This window comes from Triturus cristatus, chromosome 11 (assembly GCF_964204655.1).
Source record: "Triturus cristatus chromosome 11, aTriCri1.1, whole genome shotgun sequence".
Taxonomy (NCBI): Eukaryota; Metazoa; Chordata; class Amphibia; order Caudata; family Salamandridae; genus Triturus; species Triturus cristatus.
In genome coordinates this window covers 273,378,836-273,402,828 of record NC_140594.1, presented here as the reverse complement: position 1 = coordinate 273,402,828, position 23,993 = coordinate 273,378,836, and the positions used below count along the sequence as shown (strand labels likewise).

Below are 23,993 nucleotides of genomic sequence, written 5' to 3'. Positions count from 1 at the left end.
ACACGAACAATAGACAGATACAAGGAACTGGAAAGATCATGTAGAGTGACATAACCTCCTGAACTGTGTGAAACCTCACCGGACGATCCCAACCGACCAATGGGATAAGCCCAAATTTAGCAAAATGTAACATTTCGACTTTACTTTTATTATAAAAATGACGGTAGAATAGAGAGGGGTGCTGTCTATATCTCTTTCCTTTTTTGCTGACGGAGACGACGGTGACGCTACGTGATTGCTGTGTTCCTGAATCTTCGACAGACTGAATGCTGCCTATTTCTTTGACAAACTAAGAACTTTATAAAAACCTATGAGCACTGATAGAAGTTTGCACGTCTCTGGTCCTTGTCCGTTCTTGGGACTGTAGCGTGCTGCACGAAGAACTCCCGAATTCCGACTGATTGACGATTAAATTTGATGACTTAGAGGACGACAATAGCCAGATTAGGTAAATATGGTGTTCCATGATTTGTGTAAAGACTAATAAACTTACTAGATGGAACTAAATTCTTGCAATAATTAGATAAACAAATATTGATTAACAAGCAAATGTGTTTTTGTCGTTTATTGAGAAAGGATAGATCAGAATCTCAAGCGTATTTTAGCCGGACTAAATCACCTTACTGATCCAACTAAATGATCCATTGATTACGTGGGAGGAGTATCTTAATGTTTAGGATTGAGATGTTGTAGGTGTAAGGATATTAGTGTATAGATGTGTAAAAAAAAATTCTCTCTGTAGGTTATAAGGTATTCCTTTCATGTCAGCGCTTGGAACATTCATCTCTACTGTAAGTGCAGACCAGTGAGAAGTGAAGTGTGAATGTTGGTGTTATGGGCCCAACCAAGGATTGAGTGAGTGAATGTGTTAATGTGATATCTGGTCTGTGACGAAGGGAGGATATTTGGTAAGGGTCTTTGTCCTGATTCCCGTTACCCAGGTTTCCGCGCTGCATCACGGGAATGCTCTATCTGATAGAAATGCTAGATTAATGGCTGCCAGGTGTGGTTAAATTAAGTGTTTGTGTAATTGATGCAGGCGGTGATTAACTCGAGAGTCAGGACCTGCCATAGGCGAACAAACTATGTGGCAATAGGTGGGGGGGGGGGATAGGTTTCTTCCAATAAAGAGCTATGGACTGCTGTGCCGTCCCCAACATTTGTGTTATTAAACGCCAGTCAGAATGTGTCATGGCTACTAATGTCGAGGGCCTTATGCCCAACAGGGTCATTATCTAAGAGCTAGGAATAGGGAATCCCACTGTGTCTTTGATGTGGCTAATGATCTCCTTCCAGAATAGCGTCAGATTGGGGAAAGACCACCAAATGCTAATGAAGTCGCCTCTGTCCCCCTGTCATCGTCAACAAGTTAGGGGGAAGCCCAGTATCATCTGCTGGATACGGGCAGGGGTAAAGTACCATTGTCTCATAAGTTTATAGGCAGACTCAAGTTGGGGGATGCTTTGATAGTTTTTTGGGATATCACGCCATAGTCGGTCTGAGCTCTCAGGGGGAACCTCCTCACCAACATCTATATTCCATTGTTGTTGGTAAGTGTAGGGTTGGAGTTGCTGCGAATGTTCCAACACTTTATAGGTGTGAGAGATCAATCCCCTTGAGTCATCAAAGTTTCGGACTAGAGTCTTAAAGGCAATAAGCGACCTAGTAGTGTGTGTAGGTGGGAGAGAGTAGCCAATGTCTAAGTTGGTAGTATTGCATCTGTGCCCTGTCTGTGAGGTGAAATGTTTTTTTTCATTGTTCAAAGGTGATGAATTTGTCACCCTGGAATAAATCCTGGATTATGTATCATTGCCTTCCGTCTGGGAGCTAAAGGCTCGAGGTTGCAATGCAGGGGGAAAGATGGGATTGCAAGCTATGGGGGTGTTAGGGAAAGAGAAGGAGGTCAGGTCCTAAGATACTGCCAGTTTGTCCCAAATGTCTAAGACCGTTCTCGTGAGAGTTGCTATGTATGCGCTTAGGGGGCAAGCTCCACAGGGAAGCCAAGCTAGGTCCCACAGGTCTACATGCAACTGCACTACTCATGTGGAATCAATGCTTTTCGATCTCCCGGACCACCCATTCCGAGATGTAGCGGAGATGGCAGGACCAATAATGTTCAAGGAGGTTAGGGCATGCTAGCTCCCCCGATCTCTGGGCAGCATCAAGACCTTGTTAGAAAAGCATGGGCGAGATTTGCCCGAAACAAAATTGGTTAAATAACATTGGAGAGACTGAATATCAGTCTCCGCAACCAGCGACCCGTTGCAGAGAATGCGATAGGGGTCACCAGCCGCCGGAGTGTTTCGGAAAAGACTGAGAGCCGATGTCGAAGTAAACGGGGGTGAGGCTGGGGGTCCCAATTCAACACTATTTTTACCCATGTTTACGCAACGGGGAACACCCATCTTCTCAGTGCCACTAAACGCTTGGGCATGCTACGAGTAGTTAGGCCCCCTCAAGCATAGGCTCTAAGGAACTAGATTGAACCTGGAGGATTGAAAGACATGAGTTCCATGTTTGAATCATTCCTTTTGTACAGGAGATCGAGGTTGTGAGGGAGAGTCATTCAAAGTCCAGATATGGTTGATGATGTCTTGCTTGGCCTGGGAGGATCAATGTGAAGGAATGGCCCCACTAGTATTTGAGTTTGATGTCACAAAGCTTGTCTGTTACTGACTTACACTCTTTACACCTCCAGAGGGTGGCAGGGACTATATCTTGAAAGATTTGAATTGAGTAGCCATTACAGAACAAGGCTGAGGCTCCCTGGATCTTATTCAGGGTGGCTTCTTTCGAGACAAAGAACTGGACCCGTGTGACTATGTCCGGGATGAAGTCTGGGCGTCCCCTGGGACCAGGGACTCGATGCGCTCTGTCCAAGGGCGAGCAGAGATGCGTCTTTGTTCTCACGGATTGCCTGCAGGAGGTCTGCCATGAGGGCCGTGATGTCTTCGCCTTCCCCTCCGTGAGGGACCCCTCTAATGCATAGGTTGTTACACCAACTTCAATTTTCAAGGTCTTCCTGCTTGAGTTGTAGACTGCTGTTTTGATCTTCCGCCATCCGACGCCATAGCCTCTCGAGATCATCCACCCGTCCTCCGATTAACGTGACATCCCTCCAGCTATCCTGTGGGCCGGACTTAAAGTCTTGTTTGAGCGACCATATTTCCACCTTGATTTCCTGGAGGAAAGTTCATAAAGGCTTGCATGATCGGTATTCCAGCTTGATCCTTGTCTGGCGTGGGGCTCCAGGGAGTCGGTTGCAGGCTGTGAATGTGTATTGGATTTTAACCATAGTAAGGTTACCGGATTGTCTCTTGACGGGGTGGGATCTGGCTCTTTATTTGCTTTGGTTTTGGGCATAGTTGGTGATCGCTCATTGGCAGCGCCCCGGCAGCCCCGAGTTGGGTATTGCTTCAGCGTAAAGGTAATGCAGCAAGGTATGTGTCGGATTCAGATGTGTACCAGACTGCCCAGATTCATGCGATTAGAAGGCTATAAGCAGTGGGGGCAAGGGTGAGAGGGTGCCTTCAGGGCGAGTTCACTGGGCCCAGGTCACCAAACTATCTTTGCTGCAAGTAGCCACGGGCTGCTACAGTTACCAATGGAGCTTATTGTCTTTCCCCCAGCACCACTATGACCTCCGGAGTAGGCCTAAGCCTAAGGTCAGTATAGGAGTTGCTGTGCTGGGGACAGATTGGTGAGATCGGCGTCCCAGGCCATAGGCAGAATCGGAGGGGGAGCCCCAGACAGCAGTCAGAAGGGACCAGGAGAAGTAGGGGGTCCCCAGCACCCAAACCACGCCAGACACACGTTACCTTGGTCTCCTGCAGGGAGGTCCGCGTTTCCAGAAGAGAGGGCGGGTTCCCCGTAGAGCTGTAGGCCATCTTGGGCACCGTGTTCATTTGTCTGCACCTCCCAGGGTCCAGCCGGCTCTTCCCTTTGAAGCGCGAAGGCGAGAGGGCCTCAATCACTCCCCAGTTCATTGCTCCAAGGCCCCGGGCAGCGTAAGTCCCACCGGGTGTTCAGCCGGGTTCTTTGTGGACGGGCCTCACTCTGTTCCCTTCAATCGCACAGCTCCTCCCCACCGGGAGGTCAGAAGGCGCTCAGCCAGTGCTGGGGGTCTTCCAGGTATCGGGCCTGTCATCAAATCTGTATGAGCCAGGCGCAGTCTGGGGGGGGGGGGCACGTTTCCCAGTCGTAGCCCCCCGCGCGTGGAAGGCAGCCCCGCAGGATACTCCGCTGAGTCGTCTGGCTTGTGTCGCTGCAGGAGTGCAGTGCCCTGGTAGGAGGCTCTGAATCCCACCCGAGGTCCGGCCACCCCCAAAAGCTCCGCTGGGCAGATCAACGAGCCGGCGAGCTCAGGTGCAAGGCCGGTGGGGGTGAGAATCTCCTTCACCGCTCCAGAGACAAGATGGCAGCAGCAAGTTTGGCAGCAATTCCTCTCAGCAGCAGTCAGCGGCCTTCCGGGGCTCATGGAGTAGTTCCCGCGCAGGTAGGAGGCATCCACTAGCACTCCAACAGCAGGTCCAAGCACTCGATAATAGCTGGTGTGTGCAGCGGTCGGCATCTTTAGCTTTAGTAGGCCGCGATGAAGCAGAGACCTAGCGATGCACATCTCACTCCATTCGCGTCCTGGCCACGCCCCCTAAGCATAGGTTTTTTTAGGTATGAAATTCTGGCTTTTTTGTTGTTCCACAAAACTCCAATGTAATTTTGTATTCTAAAGTGAGAAACTTTAGGAAAAGTCTCACAGGTACCATGCTGGTCATAAAACGGATAACCAGGGTGATCATCATTTTCATGTATTCAAATCTGTCCCATCATATAATGTTTTTATGAGAACATGACTCAGGAAGCTTTTTCAAGGTGTTTTCCTCATTATTTTTCATTGACTACTGAAGATTGTTTAAGAAACATATTCTTAGATATTTAAATGAGATGTGGCTGCCACTGTAGGCCCTTGTTGTCTATGCAAGCAGGAATGCAAAGTGGGTTCAGTGGAATGGACCTCTGCTTTATCAATGTTCAGGGTGCTACCATGTATGAAAAATCCTTTATTATTTCTAGGAGGGATGGGAGTGAGTTTCCAGCATCTTCTGTGAAGACCAGAAGGTTGCCAAAGTAATCTCCCAATTGAAGTGTATGCTGCATACTTTCAGACTTTTGTTAATTAATTTAAGGAATGGATTGACTACTAGAAGGAAAAGCAAAGGGGATAGAGGGCAACACTGGCTAGTGCCATGTTCCAAAGTAAAGGGGCCATAGATTGTGCCATTGACTCTGATTCTCGTTTTCAGGCAGGGGAACAGGGCCATAACCATTTTAACAAATGGCTCCCCTAAATTATATTGGTGAAAACCTGACAACAGATAAGGCCAAAACCCTCTCTCGAAAAACTTCTCTAGCTCAAAGCCAACAGAGCACCAGTGGAGTTCACTAAAGGGGCCTTTTCTATAATGTGACAGAATAGCTGTGTATAGTCACTTCCCAACCTATTTATGAGGAAACCAGATTGCGAGGGGTGAATTAATTTGTGAAATACCTTAAGTATTGTTGTTATTGTTATTACGTATAGTTTAGTCTCAGCGTTTATTAATAATATCAGCCTATATTCCTTAGCTAGTAGTAAGTCTTTCCTTTTTTTTGAATGGCCAATGTTACCTCTGCTGCCATTTCTGTTCCTTCTACACTCAACACAAAATGTTTTAGTGTGGCCTCAAGTGGGTCTGCTAATGTTTTGAAAATGTTAAAAGAAAGGGATCGGTTAGCCTTCCAGGTCTGGTGCCTTCCCTCTAGGCATTTCTGAAATAGTGTCCAAATTGCTTTCTTTTCCAAAGCTTTTCTTCTTCTGAGAGTCTGTTGAAATTTGATTTTGTTGATGGAGCTAATGTATTTTTCAAGGGTGATTTAGGGTTTTGGTGTGGTGGTGTTGCTCTTCTAGGAATTTTATTTCTTTTGATAGGTAGTCTGTAGTAATGGGCTCAACTTTTTCCCTGGGCTTGGCTGCTTCTGGCCCTTTTGTTCTATCCATTTAGAATGTTCATGCTGCGTGGTTCCACAAGCAACAGTTGGTGGGTGACAGTTGGAGTTTGGCTGGCAATGGTGGTTGACGCTCCGTTGCTGCCATTGAAGAGCTTGTTGAAATAGTCTGTCTACACGTTGTGCCTGTGTCATTACTACATTTCTTGGCGATGATTGCCAGCCAAATGTAGTGACACCCGAGCAGAACGAAAGCGTTGATGTTGGCGGAGTGAGGCTGCCCCGTCGAATTACACAGTGAGGAACCCTCTTCATAACGGGTCCCAATACACGCAAGTGAAAAGCGCATTTCGATGAGTGCTGTTAATTGTTGTGAAGAGCCGCGTTGGTCACGCAGCAGGAAGAGCGCTTACAGTGGAGCGCAGAGCGAAGAAAAGGGGAGCGGTTGGACAACTTCAGTTGTGTCTGTGCCGAGATCTCACATGCATTCCAAGTGAGGTGAGGTGTGGAGGGAAGCTCGGGGCAAGGGAAAAAGTGTTTGGAAGTGATGAGCGTGCCTTCTGTGGCGCACACGCTCGCTCTGTACTTCAAAGTGAGGTGCTGTGGTGGAGCACGTTAGGGTTCTTTATGCGCGCAGTGTTTTTTTTTTTACGAAATTTATTGTCGAGGGACAAACAAGACAGCGCGTGGAGTGCGCGTTGTCAGCGCAGTTCTCACCTGTGTCTTCGGAAGAATCCTTTGGATGAGCACCTCACTGCAGGCTTTCACCGACTCTTCTGTATTTCCTGTGGATCTGGAGTCAGTCATGTGACTTATTAGAGGAAAGGCTATTGAAGTTGTGTGAACCTCCTGCCGGCTGCTATTAGAATTACAAGCATGAAATTTAACAATTTGTTCACTTTACAAATAAACGAGGATAATGTATTGTATTTGCATTTATATAGCGCTTTTCGGCGAGTAGCAAGCTACTCCGGGACCCATAGAGGATTAGTGTTGAATTAGTATAGTGAAACATGAAAGTAATTTTAAGTGGTGGATAGGTTGGTCAGTTATTTGGATTCGGAAGGATAGAAGAGGAAAAAAGGTTTGTATTTATATAGCACTTGTTACCCCTGATGGGGTGTTGAAGCGCTTTTTATTTTTTTTGGGCGAGTAGCACGCTACTCCGGAAACCCATAAAGGATTAGTGGTGAATTAGTATGGTGAAATATGAAAGTAATTTGAGTGGTGGATGTTAGTAAGTTATTTGGAGTGAGACGGATAGCGGAGGGATAGAAGGGGAAGAAAGGTTTGCATTGATATAGCACCTGTTACCCCTGATGGGTGTGGAAGCACTTTTCTGGTGAGTAGCATGCTACTCCGGAACCCATATAGGATTACTGTTGAAAATTAGTAAAGTGAAATATGTAAATAATTTGAGTGGTGGATATGTTATTCAGTTATTTGGATAGAAAAGGGTAGTGGCGGGATAGAAGAAGGGATGAGTTTGTATTTATATAGCGCTTGCTTCCCCTGATGGGGTTTTGAAGCACTTTTTTGGAGAGTTGCATGCTACTCTGGAACCCATAAGGATTAGTGTTGAATGAGTATGCTGAGACATGAAAGTAATTTGAGTAGTAGATATGTTAGTCAGTTATTTGGATTGAGAAGGGTTGGGAAGGGGTAGAAAAGGGAAAAAGGTTTGCAGTTATATAGCGGTTGTATTCCCGATGGGGTGTTGAAACGCTTTATTGGCGAGTAGCACCGTACTCTGGTACCCATAAAGGATTAGTGGTGAATTGATATAGTAGAATATGGAATTTGAGAAGTGAACATGTTAGTTTGTTATTTTGATTGAAAAGGATAGTGGAGAGATAGATAAGTGAAGGATTTAGATTTTTCTTCTTTCTTTTGGAGGTCATAGCAGTAGGAGGAGAATTTTGAATGAGTAAAAAGGGGTTTTGGAGGGGAAGAGTCAGAGGGAAGAGTTTAGAAAGGTTTGTTTTGGGGGATCGGTATAGTAAAAAGAGGTGTCAGATGATGCAAGGAGGGGTAGATTAGGGGAGAGTCTAGAAAGTGTTATTTTGGGGATCATAGTAGTGGTATGGGGTTTGGGATAAATGAGAGAGTGGATGTAGAGGATATATTGATAGATGCATAGGGCGAGAGATAGGGTAGTGCATTGGAAAGAGTAGTAGAAAGAAGTTTGAGATGAGTCAGAAAGTTGGGCTAGAAGATATATTGAGAGAAGTATAGGCTGAGAAATAGGGTAGTGCATTGGAAATGCTAAATTAGAAGAAAGTGATAAATATACAGATCCATGAGCACATTGAAAGAATATAGATGCATAAATGAGATAAGTAGATGTAGATTAAAGATATTGATAGAGGTACAGGATGAGAAATAGGGTAGTGCATTGTATATTCTTTTTTAGGAGAAAAGTAACAAACTCACAGATCCAAGTACATGAAGGTACTTGGATGCGCAATGGAAGCAAGAACATATAGACCAAAGATGATTTTTTTTTTAACATAATTATTCTACATGTTTATACAAAGCAATGCACAAAGATAGGTACATAGCAATAGTGAAAATATATGCTTGTATACAGAGGGATATGCTGTAAATTTTGGTTTGCGTATGGTGCTTATGTGGGGAAGAGCCAATTCTTGAGTAGTTTTCTGAAGATAAGGTGGTTGTCGGTGGATCTTATGTGGGGGGGGGGGGAGGGGGGGTAAAGAGTTCCATAGTTCGACTGCTTGAACAGAGAAGGATGTGCCACCCATGTTTTTTTTCTTGTATCCTGGGATTCTGAGGCGAAATTCCCCTTTAGAGCGGAGGTTCCTTTGTTGAATGTGTTTGGTGATTTTATTCCTGATGAAGAGTGGTCCCATTCCATGTATTGCTTTGTGGGTGATACAAAGTAGCTTGAACGTGGATCTTCTGGCAATCCCCCAAACCAATACAGGGCTTTCAAGGCAGGTGAGATGTGGTCTCGCGGTTTGATATGCAAGAGTAGTCTGGCAGTTGAGTTCTGAATCCGTTGTAGTCTTTTCATGGTTGTTAAAGGTGATCCGTGGTAGTGGAACAAGGGAGATGGTAGATTGGACCTTGTGTGGAAATCCCAAATGAGGGTAAATTTTGTCACAGCGTTTTTATAGTGACAAAGCTTGATCTTGCTAGTTTGTCCACTGAGGTATTCATCGATAGCTTGGAGTCCATGGTCGTTCCGAGGTTTCTTACTTCCTTCAATACTTGAGGTGGTGTCAGTCCAGGCGGCAAGCGGCTCATAATGTTTCCAATCGCCACATGTGAGTATTTCCTTTTTGGAAGCATTCAATTTGAGATGGCTCCAAGTCATCCACTGATCCACGGTCTGAGACAACTGAAAATTGGGGAGGAGTATTTGCAGGTCATCTGCATAGTTATAGCATGTGAGCTGAAATTGATTGATCAGTACCAGTAATGACTTCATGTAGATGTTGAAAAGCAGGGGCGAGATGATAGAGCCTTGAGGGAGATCTGTTTCGAAGGTAGGACGCAATCCAGCCTAGAGCAGTTCCCTCTATGCCGGGTTCATAGAGCCTTTGTTTCAGAGTGTCATGGTCAGCCATGTCAAAGGCAGCCAAGAGGAGTAGTGCAGCAACCCCGTTGCGGTCTACTGTATTCTTCAGGTCATCCCAGATGGCAAGGAGGGCAGATTCAGTGCCTCTTACCGGACGGAATCCTGTTTGGAAGTCTAAAAGTATGCTATTCTCTTCAATGAATTGTGACATCTCGGCGAACGCTGCTCTTTCTATCAGTTTGCCCAGGAAAGGTCCATTTGTAATGGGTCTGTAGTTGTCAGGGTTCAGCGGGTCAAAGTTTGTTTTCTTCATTAAAGGGCGTATGTGTGATTTTGAGTTCTTCTGGAAATATTCCGGTAATTAAAGGAATCGTTGATGATTCTTCTTAATGGAGTGGCAGAAGAGGTTGTTAAAAGAATTGTCTTGAACGTTTGTGGTGGACACGGGTCAGAAGGGCTGCCGGCTTGCCTGCTTGCTTTGACCAGGTCCATAAATTCATCATGTGAGATGTGTTGGAAGGAACGGAGAGGTTGGGTTAGAGTATTCTTGGATTGGATTGTTCTTTTGTACATGGGTTAGTGCTAGTGCTTTGTTTCTGTTTTATGAGTCAAATGTGTCTGCTTTGTCCGTGTAATGATTTGCCAGTTCATCTGTGAAATTTTGAGTAACAGGATGAGTTCCTTCTAGGCAATTTGGTTTGCGAAATTCATGGAGTATTTTATAGAATTCTTTATTTGCGCATTTAGTATTTTGAATTCTGTCTGAAAGTACCTTTTCTTAGCTTTTTTGATACCAGATTTGTATAATCTGTTAATTTTCTGTAGGTGAAGTTTGTATTGTTTGGCATTTGTTTTGAGCCAGGTACGTTGCAGCTTTCTAATTTGTTGTTTAATGTCTTTTATTTCTATGTTTCTCCAAGGCGCTTTTTTTCTTTTGTTCTGTTGTGTGGTTTTGAATGGTATCAGGATGCCAAAAACTTCCTGTAGCCACTCATATAGATTTTGAACAGAATTTATTGTTTCCAGATTTGTACTGGATGTTAGTTCTGTTTCTAAGTGTTCCAAATTTGGGGGCATATTATCAAGTCCGGCGATAAAATTATCGCCACTTTAGCGGCAGAAAACTGCCGCTAAAACGGCGTTAATGGGTTTGATAATATGCTCTATGGAATTCCAATTGAAGCCCATGTTAGATGTCCTTCACATCTAACCTGAGCTTCAATTGGAATTCCATAGAGCATATTATCAAGCCCATTATCGCCGTTTTAGCGACAATTGTCTGCCGCTAAAGCGGTGATAATTTTATCGCCGGTCTTGATAATATGCCCCATAGTTTGTTCCATAGCCGATAGCTGGATGGATGTAAGGTAGTTTTAGGTGAGTCACTTAGTGTTGTTTTATGTTGGAAAGCAAGCAAGTGGTGGTCTAACCATGTGACTGGAGTTATAGTTTGAAAGGTAACTAGTTCAGTATTACCAAAAGCGACATCTAGGATATGTCCAGCGATGTGTGTGGATTTGTGGACAATCTGATGCAGGTTCAGTGTGTCTAGGCCAGTGATTATTGTTTTTGGATGGGTCATTTTGGGTTTGTTAAATTAAATGTTGAGGTCACCCAGAACGCATAGGTTGGAGTGTATTGTTATCAGGTTTGAAACTGTGTCTAGAAGTGTGTCTGGGAATGTTGCCTTGCTAGGGGGAGGTCTGTAAAGGAGTAGGAAGTTACAGGAGGAAGACGGTGTAGGATTGCATCTGGTGAGAGGAGCCTCAAAATTCTTTATGGTGATGTCGTCGACTTTAGTGATATGTAATGTTTGCCTGAACACAACAGCTAGACTACCTCCTTTTTTGCCTATACGATTCTGGGTGATCGTTTTGTAGCCTAGAGGAACGGCTTCATGCAAGACTGGAGCCATATCAACTCCAAACCATGATTCAGGTATGAATAGTATGTGAGGTTGTGCAGCTGTGAGAAGGTCGTAGATGTGACGTTTGTTTTTAGAGAGGAATCGAGCATTTATTAGTAGACAGTTTAGAGAATGGGCTTTGGAGATAGTGAGACTTTGTTTTGTGAAAGAGTGATCAGTATTGTGTGGGTTTGAAGCAGGTGTGTTTTTAGTGCTGGCATTAGCTTATTAGGATAGCAATTGTGTAGCTGTTCTGTATCATGTTCCTCATCCAGCATGCTAAGAAGGCATTTTGATAGGTCTGCATTTGTATGTGGTGAAAGTGTTTGAGAGTGAGTTGGTGTGCTGTGTTATTTTCTTGGTGTAACATTGTTGTGCAGTAGACCTGGGGAAGCGAAGTTGTGAGGTGTGGCACGTAGCTTATATTGTTTGCGTGTGCTTAGGGCAGAAGGTGTGGGAGTCAGGGGTAGTCGTGCAGCATGTTGGTCAAGTAGTAAGTTTCTAAATTGTCCAATGGATGAGAGGCAGTTAGAAGAGAGTTGTTGTGTTGCTGTATCTGTGTTATGTGGTGGAAGAGAGAATGCTTGGCACTGAAGTTTGTTCCTTTGTGTGGTTTGAAAGGTGGGTGTATATTTGTATTTTGTGATTGTAAGTATTATGCGGTGTTGCTGTAGTGAGGATGAAGACACGCCTACAGACACGCCTACAGACATTGCTAAGTTAGCATAAGTTGGCCGCCATTATGCCGCTTTTGCTCACGTTCCTACATGGCACATTTCGGGTAAACACTTTGCTTGCTCGCTTTCACATGAGAACTGTCTGTATTTCATGTATTCAGTTTAACACTCTGCTCCTCGTCTGCACAGCGTGTTCAAGGTCAAAAAACAATGTGCTCTGTGAAATGCTTTGGTCAGTCTCACATCCCTAGCCATAACATAGAACACAGCTGCAACTCTGAAAATCTGGTGCTTTTAATATTGCTGTGCATGCATGTTAAGACACTTGGAGAAAACACTTTCAAGGATAGAAGAGCTGGGCTTGTCCGGAGATGTAGATTCCTGCATCTGAACTCGAAGGTATGGGGTCTACTATAATTATAATAAACTAGCTTCTAGCACGGGAAGGGTGGCAAGGCGCTATAGTCCTGTTTCCACCATCATTATAATATGATTTCTCCTTTTGTTCTATATGGAATTGTAACTATGCTCATTTGTTTGTTTCTATGCATTTTGCTGCTAGTACTGGCTCGTGAATTGCATTATAGAGTACGCTAGTTAAAATAAACATTTTAAACTACACTTCGACTCTATTTACTCATGTTGTGGACAAGTACGAGAGTTTGAACGAAAGAGTGTTCTTGTTCCCACGTATCCTGAGAGAGGAGGGAGTAACATGTTGTAGGATGTCTAATCATTGGTAGCTTCGCTGTAGTACGGAGAACGAATGAGACATTGTAGCTAGTCGGATAGGGGTTCTGGGTACAGAGGTGGGAATTTTGGTACACCACTACACACTGAGGTCCTGGTTTCCTGCGCATGGTTCTGCATACGTGCAGAATCCCTGCAACATTGCGCTTTGAAGATCTTGTGGTGCTGGTGTGTGTGATAGGTTTTGTTTTTGAGGAGTAGTGAAAAGGGGTGCTGGTGTATTTGTTTCATGCAATGGATTTGTTTGTATAGTATACTTTGTGAGAGGAGGTTGTGAGGTAGAGGGGGTGGTGACGTGTTTATGAGTAGAGTGTATGTTGTGTGTAGGAGGGAATGAAGTAGAGGTATGAGTGTCTGTCTTAGACTGGTTTGTTGCAAGAGTTAAAAAGTGTGGTTTCTGCTTTGGCCCCAGCTAGTCAACTTAAATCTGGCACAGTGCTTTGATTTTGAAAATCGTTGGTGTTGTTTTATTCCCTTGGCTCCTGTGCTTTTGATTGTACGTTCCTTTTCAACATGGCACTCTCATCCATAGTAATTCTTCCGTCCTTCCTTGCCCAGCCAGGGCAACCGACCATGCCGTGGAAGGAGTAGATTGACCTTTTTGAGAACTACATTGTTGCTCGATGGGCTTGAGTTTTCTCCTGAAAGGAAAAAAGCACTCCTGCTTGGAACAATTGGTAAAGAGGCACATCGCATTTTCAGGTATCTACCTAAGATGCTTGGGAGTAACAACCAAAACGTTGAGGATGTGTTCTTAGAAGCCAAGCAATGCCTTGAGAAGAGATTTTTAAAAGAAGAGAACATTGTGTTATCATGGTACAAGTTCTATACCAGACCACAAAGGGCTGACGAGTCCATGGATGAGTTTGTCTCTGCTTTACGCGAATTATCCATTAAGTGCAATTTTTGTCAAATGGCAGATGAACTCATTCGAGATCAGTTGATTGTTCACTGCCATAGCAAGAAGGCACAAGAACATCTTTGGGCTGCAAAGAACCCCACTTTGAAGGATGCCATCTCTATCGCCAAAGTGGTTGAGGAGTCCGAGCGGTGCATGCTCGCTATGTACAAGAAAGACTGTGCTATGGATGATGTGGCTGCTGTTGGGAAAAAGGATTTTGCAACGAAGATTTCAGCCAACAAGTCTAATCCAAGGCCCCTGAGTGTCAGGTTGCATCAGAGGGGCATCCTTGGGACACTGCAGAGACAGAGGTAACACGTAGAAACGCCACGGAACCCGGAAGAACTACAGTTCCCATGATGCTATGGCTGAACGGCGTCGTGGACGTCATCCCGTTCAAGGAAAGAGTTGCATTTAATCACTTCCTGAGAACCGGGTGGGTGCACGTTTACTCTTGCTGCTGAGCTGCTACAGAGAAGGTCCGGTAAGGGTGCTAAACGCACCACCTCTCCCTTGTCTGGTTGTTTACTCGTTGAGCGCTCAGTGGGCAGTGGCCTGCATTTCCTGGAGATATTCTAGCTGCAAGTTCGCCCCATTGGTTGAACCAACCTTCCCGGTTCTTGCGGGGCAAACTTGAGCAGTGTGTGTTTTTTCCTGACTACAAACCCTGCCATCCGATTTGGTAGAGTATTCCTCCCTCTAGTGATTACAATTTGTGGTTGGTTGGCAGCTGCCTTTACCAACTAAAACGGCATTCTCTTGTGCTGGGGAGTTGAGAGTCAACTCTTGCAGGGAGAACGCATTCGCCGGAACATTCTGGCAAACTTTGGCGTTATTCTTCTGGAGAAAGAAGTAAGGTAATCCCAGGAACTATATTGGGATTTCCTGATTTGTTTTTTGCACGCAGAGCTTGGTATTTACATTGCGCAATTTCAGTTGTTCCTACCAAGGATTACGAGGCTATCTAGCTTATTATTGTTTACTATTGGATAACGGATCTGAGAATGTATCTGAAGCGTGACATCGAACTATCCACATAAGGGTGGGATGTTACGCATGGATAATTTTCATTAACTGTTCCTTTGTGCATTACCACCGTTCTGGCATCCTCGTTAATAGTGTAGGTGCACTTGTTTCTTTGTGTTCTTTCACAACAGGGGTACTTGAGCATACAGAAGTCAGCTCTTCACCCCTGTTACGTTCCACTCTACAGAATTTTGGGTAGGTGTTGCTACACGTGAAGGGGGGAGGAAGGGGGTTCGCCAGGAAGGTTCATTAATATGTGGTTCCATCTTTAGATCTATGTGGAGTCTTACACCTTTAATATGCTGACAAAGAATCCGGAACAATTTTGCTTTACAGGTATATTAGATATCCAAGGGGAGAGAATAGGCATCATAGTGCATGTATTTTGTATTACGATCTAAAAGGTTCTTGCTCTCGTTACAGGTCTCCTTCCCCGCTGTCCCCATCCTTCCCTTCCCTCGCTTGCTCACTCCTTTAAGTCTGTATACTCAACCAGACATTGGGGCTATCAGGAGGTGGACCATATAGAGCAAAATACGATCCTGAGGATTCAAGGCAACGACACAGAGGTGCAAAGTCAAGGCGCTGCTTTAGGTGTGGCAGTTCATTCCATGCGAGTGATTCCAAGTGGTGTTTTGCGACCATACATGACTGCAGGAAGTTTGGACGCAGAGGACACTACGCCCGGATGTGCAAAGCTTCAGACAGGTCCAGAGTTGCAGTCGCTGAGGACTCAAGTACAGATGGGGATGGCGAAGAACGGGAGTTAATGGTCCTTCCCAGCAGCGGTGCTGAAGGGAAAAGGCGGCGACCAAAGGCTTTCTTCGGAATCCTGGGAAAACAAGTGGAACTGATGGTGGACTGTGGTTCTCTACACACCATCGTACTGAAGTGGTTGTGGAAAACAAAGTGGCCACAGGTTACTCTCCTGCCTAGGGACATCTAATCCAAGAGGGTACCAGGGCGATTTCTTTACTACTCCCATTGTTTTCAAGTCAAGACAAGGGGGGTGGTAAGGTTTATGTTGCAGAGGATGGGCCCCTATCCTGGGTTGAGAGCATCAATTTGACCTTCACATCGTCATCGAGTTCCATGCTGAGGGTCAAGTCTTGTGCTTGGCTGACGCATCCACTGAAGAAGTTTTGAGAGGGATGGATGATGTTTTTGGGAGGGGGCTTGGCGAATTGAAGGGGTATACCCATATGATCATCTTAAAGGAAGGTACCATCCCAATCAAGCATAAGTTGAGGAGGGTCCCTGTCATTGTGAGGGATGAAGTAAAAAAAAATGGTGAATGACATGCTCAAAGATGGGGTCATGAACCGGTTGAGGCGAGTGAATGGGTCTCTCCGGTGATCATCACCAAGAAGAGTGATGGCAAGCCCAGGTTCTGTGTGGACCTTCACAGTTTGAACCAGCATGTTGTTACCGACACCTTTCCCCTTCCCAACATTAATGGGCTGTTACTTTTGCTTAAGGGTGGTAAGTACTTTTCAAAACTTAATTTGAAAACAGCTTATCACCAAATTAAGTTACATGATGAGTCCAAAGACCTCTCAATGTTCATCACCATGGAGGGCACATTTAGATTTAAAAGGCTTCCTATTGGGCTGTCTTCCGCTGTCAGTGTTTTTCAGCGAGTCATGTCTGAGGTGTTGAGGGGTCTTGAGCATGTAAAGTATTTTCAGGACGATATTCTTGTGTTTGGGGAGTCTGTTTAGATGCACAACAAAATTTTGAGGTAAGTCCTGGGCAGATTGAGGGAGGCTGGTCTTACCCTGATGAAAGAAAAGTGCAAGTTTTTAGTGGAGGAGATCGAGTACCTTGGCCTTACTATCTCTGGGCAGGGTGTTCGCCCAAAAGTCGACCTGATTGAAGCCATCCATGATGCTCCTGTTCCCCTCAACACGGACCAATTACAGTAATTCATGGTCTTATTAGAATATTATGCAAAGTTTGTCAACTGTTTTGCCACTAAAACTGAGGCCCTGAGGTTGTAGTTAAGGAAGGGGTGTTCCTTTGCCTGGGGTGATGCTCAACAGTGTTCTTTTGGCCTTATTAGGAAGGACATTTGTGAAGCTGGTGTTCTTGCACCCTTTGACAACGACCTGTCTACTTTTCCTACTGTTGGCTCCAGTGCATGTAGACTGGGAGCTGTCTTGTCTCAAGTCCATGCCGGGCATGAGAGAACGGTGGTGTTTGCCTCCCGCTCCATGTCCGATTGTGAGTGTAACTATTCAGTCATCAAGCGTGAAGCACTGGCAGCAGCTTGGTGTGTCGAACATTTCAGGACCTTCTTGTGGGGCATTGAATTCTGCATTCGCACTAACCACAAACCCTTGGTTAAAGTGTTAAGTCCTGGAGGAGCCGGTAAGGGCTCAGCCAGATTAGCCAGACTTGCCTCTCGGCTCCAAGAATACAGGTACCGGGTGTCTCACATTCCGAGCTGGAAAAATGCAGAAGCTGACTGCTTGTCTCTGAGGAGCAAGGGTGGTCAGAGTGAAAGTTCAAGTGGGGACAGGATGGAGCTGTGGTCTCCTTGTGTGATGTGGAGGAGTGTGTGGATGGGGCCTTTTTGGACTCCACACTCAAGGATGTTGAACGCCTGTTGGTCTTGGGTGGCAGACGAGAAAGCACTGTGACCCCCTCTGTAAGGCCATTCATTAAGATATTGGATGAACTGAGTGTTAGTGAGTCTAAGGTTTTGATGAGGAATGACAAATTCATACCTCCTTGTGGTTTGATGCCCAAGATCATTGGCCTTGCCCATGAGGGACATCTCGGACAAACCATGACCAAGAAGCGGATACGTGAACATTTTTGTGGCCTTGCATGGATGAGCAGATTACTAATTAGAATGTCAATTGTGAGGTGTGCTTGGAGAGTGAGAAAAGGCTTAAGACCGGTGATCAGGCCTCTTTTAGGCCCATTGAAGATCCTGTGCTGCCCTGCAGTACTGGTTGTTTAGACTTCATTGGGTCATGTGTTTGTGGCGTGGTGTCCCGAGGACGAGCCTGGCAGCAGCGTTCTGGATGGTCTGGAGTCTGTGTAGAAGAGATCGGTTGATTCCGGCGTATAGGGCGTTGCAGTACTCCACTCAGCTGGTTAAGAGCGCGTGGGTGATGGTCTTTCTGCATTCAGGGGGGATCCATTTGAAGGGCTTGCAGAGGATGCGCAGGCAGTTGAAGCTAGTGGAGGCAACAGCGTTGATCTGGCGGTTCATGGAGAGGGAAGAGTCGAGGATGATGCCGAGGTTGCGAGTGTGGTCTGTAGGAGTGGGTGGGTTTCCGAGGGCTGAGGGCCACCAGGAGTTGTCCCAGGTGGAGTTGCAGGGTCTGAGGATGAGCACCTCGGTTTTCTCAGAGTTGAGCCTTCAGGCAGATGTCTTTCATCCAGGTTGCCACGTTCTTCATTCCCACCTGGAAGCACAGTCTGGTGTCTTCGGGATTCTTCGTGAGTGAGAGGTTGAGCTGGGTGTCGTCCGCGTAGGATACAATGCTGAGCCCATGCTGTCTGACAATGGCGGCGAGGGGGGCCATGTAGATGTTGAAGAGCGTGGGGCTGAGTGATGAGCCTTGGGGCACTCCGAGGTTGGTGTTGGTGGGTTCGGAGAGGAAGGGAGGGAGTCTGATCCTCTGGGTTCTTCCAGAGAGAGAGGATCGGATCCAGTCAAGGGCGGCTACTTGAATCCCTGCGTCGTGAAGTCTGCGTCGTGAAGTCCGATGGGGCTCCTGAGTGGATTTTATGCATGGTCGCGGTGATGTGTTCGACGGTAGCGGGCTTCCAGGTCGAGATGGTTGGCTGATCGGCCGCGAAACGTCGGTCCGCTGAAATTGTCGTAGAGGTCCTTGATCTTCCGGTGGAAGTATGAGCTGAGCTTGTCGCAGAGTTGCTGGGAAGGTGTGACATCCGTGGCTTCGCTGGGTGGTTGAGTGAGCTGCTGTATGACACTTAACAGTTCCTTGGCGTTGGTCGCGTTGGTCTGGATTTTGTCTCTTATGAAGGTCCATTTGGTGTCCCTTATGCGCTGGTGGTATTCCTTTAGGGCGCTCCTGTGATTGTTCCGTGGTTTCCGTGCTTCCGTGGTTTTCTGGTTTCGCCAGGTTTTCTCTAGGCCTATAACCTAATACCTTATAACTTGTTCAAATACACATCCTTTAGTGCTAAACCTAGACCTAGTGCTTCCACTGAGTGATCTTTGAAAAGACCAAAGAAAATCTTCCATATTAATCCTTCCACCTTATTTGCCTTTTTAAAAAAAAATGAAATTAGGGAGCATTAAATACCATAGAGTGCAATATAAGAAGTTTTAGACTCAGGCTGGCTTGAATGCCAAAACGTTTTGCCATCCTGTAGGTAAGTGCCACTTTTTGACATGGTCACCCCCACTTTTTGCTCACTGGTACTGAAGATGTTGATTAGTAGTGCACTGGGTCCCTGCTAACCAGGCCCCAGTGCCAGTGCTCTTTCCTAAAAACAAGACAAATGCTAAATTGCAACCCAATTGGCAAGGACGTTAGCACCCTTGTAAGTCCCTGGTAAATGGTACCCTTGGTCCCAGAGCATGGGTACTAAAGAGGGTCCCTAAGGGCTGCAGCATGTTTTATGCTACCCAAAGGGACCCACACACAAACTGTGTGCAGACTACCATTGCAGGATGCATGAAATGGTGCAAGCCATTCCGGAATTTTAACATTGCCCACTCCCTGTGTGCAATCTCCAAGTACACTGCTTGTATTAAATGTAAGTCACCCCCTACAGTAGGCCTTAGAGTCTCAAGGCAGGGTGCATTATGTTACATGCGAGAGCAGATCTGCTTGAGCAGATTCCCTGTGATGTCTAGTTTCATTGCTAGACAAGTGATCAGGAAGCCATTTTAAAAGTATGTACTGGGAACAGGTCATTACGAGTTATCTAGCTATTTAATGGCTTCACTGAAATCCTGATGTTTTGTATCAAACATCTTGTCTTAGTAAATCCGTACAGATGCCAGTATTGGATTTATGAAGACAAGCACCCAGAGGGCACGTTAGACGTGCCTCCTGTACCCCTACTAGTCACTTAGTGTGTTGGTTGACTGGTATCATCCAGCCTGCCACCACAGATGAGTTTCTGAACCGCTGCAAGTGAGAACCCATGCTCAGAGGCCAGGAACAATGCCTGCCCAGCGGAAGGTGATCACACCACCTCCAGCGTGATGGCTAGTGACTTTAGCATATCAAGGCCAGAGGTTTCAAAGCCTCTTCCACCTTTGATATGTGACCACGGCTTCCCCGCAGACATGGAGAACACCACCCCCTGCCCCGAGGCCCGTTTGGCACCAGAGCAGAAGGGAAATTAGATATTCAGGAGGCGTATTTCAGTTACAGGCTAGTCACACTCTTAAGGTAGGCTACATGAAGTGGACAGCAACTTGTTCACCATCTTGTTTTTGGTGGAACTAGAGAATTCTGGGTCAGGGTTATGCCCACTCCCCACAGGAAGTGGTCATATAGGGGTGTAGTCAGAGCCATACTCAGGTTCCCCGCATTCACTGTTTTTAAAACCACAATATATTTAATTCTGCTGGGATTATGTTGGTGGGTGGGCTTGTACTTACTTTTAGTTTACGCCACTTAGCTGCTTCTTTGTTTTAGAAGACACAGCCTTTTGGTCTGCCGCAGCTTTGCTTTGATCTGCTGTTTGTTGTGGAAAGGGCGTGTTAGTCACTTCGCAATTAGGGCTACCTTACTTCCTGGGTGTTTTGCCTAGCACGCCTTCATTGAAGGTCAGTGTTCTAGGCTTCATTACGGCTTCCCTATTTCAGCAGCATGACTAAGCGGATGCACAGCAGGTATGCCAATCATGCGTCGAAGGCATGCCTAAGGCAAATTCATCTGCACCTGTCCCTGCCCAGCCGTGCCCAGGGGCCAGGAACGCTGGTCAATTGCCCTCAGGTAGGATGACCTACTCTTCTTTACAGCAGCTTGCTTTCCACCACATTACACCAGAAGCTTGCCTCTCCTCCTGGAACCCAGACACGTATGTGTTAAAATGTCCACATAGTGATTTTGTGATCTCTGATCCTTGCACAACACCAAGCCCACGCTATAGGCCACCGTTCACCTTTAAGACATTATGCCTTGCAATCACTCATCTCCAGCCATTTTAAGTTTTTTTTTATAGCAACTGTCGTTCAATAGGAAAAAAACAGTCTCAACTTCTCAATATTTTACATTTTTTAACTGTCTATGGACTAGATGGAGTGTTTGTAACAGAAACATGGTTGAATGAGGCCTCAGTACCAAACGTTGTAGCCGTGCTGCATTCAGACTGTTGCATTCTCAGAGTTGATCACATGAATAAGAAAGGGGGAAGCATTGCACTTATCTTCAAAGCACAGTGTGTCTGCAAAATAGACAAACTTACCATCCCAGACTGCAAAGCTCTATTGTTTCCCGTCATTCTTTCTAGCAATTTCACCATGTATGGTGCTCTGATATTCCGCCTCCCCCGCTCCGACAGCCAACTGGAGCTCTAGTTCAATGGAGGCCCTATCTTCCTCTCTTACTAAAGATCTTATAGCCCTGGATGTCCAGCTTTTTAACAATGGTCCTACCCACAAGGCTGGCCCCTTGCCTGACCCTATTTTATCAAACGAGCTTAACCTGCAAGCTGATCAGGCCTTACCTCTGGCCTGGTCCGATCATATCGCAGTTCCCTACTCTCTCACTGTTTAGGTGCCTCCGGGCCAGAGGCAGCCAAGTCAACCTACTGTGACAGGAACTGGTCACAGCTCAATGTTTCTACCCTGAACTCTATCCTAGAGACCAGTTGTCCGACGCTGCACAACTCTGTGTTTTCTGACACATCCAACATTGATAGGTGGATTGGGTTTGCACTTGACTCTTTAATCCCAGTAACTACCAAAAATTACCACTGAACCCTCCCACCAGCTCCCTGGGTCAGTGACGCGCTGCTCAAAAATAAAAAGATCTGCAAATCCCGAGAGAATTTGGCAAAAATACTTTAGCACAGATGACAAAGTAAAGTATTAAGTGGCCCTAAAAGATTACCACAATAGCTGCCACACAGCTAGAGTCTCCTTTTTCTCTGATAAAATAAATGTGGCCCAAAACGGTCTGAAAACGCTCTTTCAGTTGGTTAAAACACTTTCTCACTCTGTAAACACAGCTCGGTCGTCCCTCTCTCTCAATCCCAGTGCGATGAATTTGCCACTTTTTTCTTCAAAAAGTTGTAAACAATCAAGCCACTTTTCCTCTACATCAAACTATAACTCTGCAGATACTCTTGTTGCTTACTACCCTATTTTAGAGCACAACTCTCAACAGGGTCATACTTCGTGGACCTGCTCATTTTAGCTTCTGGACCCACCGACTTTCAAATCGATCCTCTCTTGCATGAAGTCAGGTTCACCTTTTGACCCTTACCCTACTTCGGTGTTTAGCAATCTTGAACCTTTCTCGACGGATTTACTTCCACAGCTTCTAAATGCCTCACTTTCGGAAGTTATCATCCCAAGGCCATGGAAACACGTAATGGTTATGCCCCTACTTAAAAAAAACTAATATAGGCCACTTCACCTGGTCTAAATATAGACCGATATCGCTCTTGTCTAAAGCCCTAGAAAAGCACATGAACAAACAGCTCACGATGTATACAGAACAGAATGGCCTGCTTGACCCGTCACAATGGGCTTGGAGCCGGCCATGGTACAGAGTCAGCGCTACTAGTAGTAACTGAATATCTAAGGCAACAACTAGACAGTGTTGGCACCGCTACACTGATTCTTCTGGACCTCAGTGCAGCGTTCGACATGGTGAACCACAACGCTCTACTCCACAGGTTAGAGGCCGTAGGGGTGCAGGATATGGCTCTGTCCTGGCTGAGCTCCTTCCTCCGGGATTGGGTCTTCCAAGTCCACACCTATTAACATTGTTCTAAGATGTACCCTCTACCTTCTGGGGTCCCCCAAGGCTCCACTCTTAGCCCAACCCTCTTTAACCTATATGTAAGGCCACTTGCGGACATTTGTAGAAAAGTGCGGTCCCACCATCCTCTCTTACGCCGATTGTTGTCTCCTTGTCATCTCAGGAGACCAACAGTGCTGAACTGCCTCACACAAGTCTGCTCCCAGATGAATACTAACTTCCTGAAGTTAAATGGAAGAAAGACGAAGGTTTTATTGTTGGGCAACCTTCCCCACCTGTGGGGCCCACATCTGTGGCCTGAAGTGATAAGTACTTTACCCACCCCTGTGCCAGTAGTCACGAATTTAAGAGTCTCTGTGGATGAAAATCTTTCCATGAGTCACCAAACCACCAAATTGGCTGCCACCAGCTTTGGGATCTTGAGGTGGCTCAAAAGAATTCTAGGTTGTCTCCCGTCCTCTGCTCAGCAAACAGTCATCCAGGCCTTGGTCATCTCGAGGCTTGACCATGGGAACATCCTCTATCTAGGGGTCATGAAGTACCTTCTCACGTGGCTCCAGGTCATGCAGAATGCAGCAGCAAGACTTATTCTGCATCTTTTCAAGTTCCATCCCGCTGTCAGCCTGGTCCACAAACTGCACTGGCTCCCGGTTGAACGTTGCGTTAGAGGATCATATCTCCCAAAAATTTTATTCAAGCATTTTTACTGTTTTCTTGTAAAATTGAGGACTCCAAAAGCACTTACCTGATTTCAGAAGAGCCTGGTATCTAAATTCAAATAAAAATCTGTATTATTTGCATAAATTGGTCTTGGATTTCTTCTTGAGTGTGTGCCTCCTTTATTGCCTCTGTGTGTACAACAAATGCTTAACACTCTTCTATGGTAAGCCTAAACTGCCCGAGCACACTATCACAAATAGAGCACATGGGATTATGAAAATAAGCCCTGTAAACCAAAAAGGATCACCTGGACTGTTTGCATAGTGTGCCCTTACATTGGCACTACTACATAAAAAGCCAGCTTCATACACATCCCATACTTTCAACATAAATGTTAAGCTCCTTGTCTGCTTTTAATGCACCTGTAGTGATTTTGCTTAAGAAAGTATTTTTATGACAAATTGGAAATTAGTTAATTTCCAGGTAATTAATTATTTGTGCAAAGGTGTGAAAGTTTATCCCGACAATTCTTCGCAGTTACAATTTAACTTTCTGAAAACATTTTTGATTCATTTTTATTTTTTTCAGATTTATTTCCCAAAGTGGCAACTTTCTT

At 45.6% G+C, this 23,993-nt stretch overlaps 1 protein-coding gene across 3 annotated transcripts in view; it reads right to left on the bottom strand.

Moving 5' to 3' along the window:
* LOC146784010 (2'-5'-oligoadenylate synthase 1-like) overlaps positions 1-23,993 on the bottom strand; it is a 323,524-nt gene that overhangs the window by 262,501 nt on the left and 37,030 nt on the right. The gene's annotated exons all lie outside the window — the stretch shown is intronic.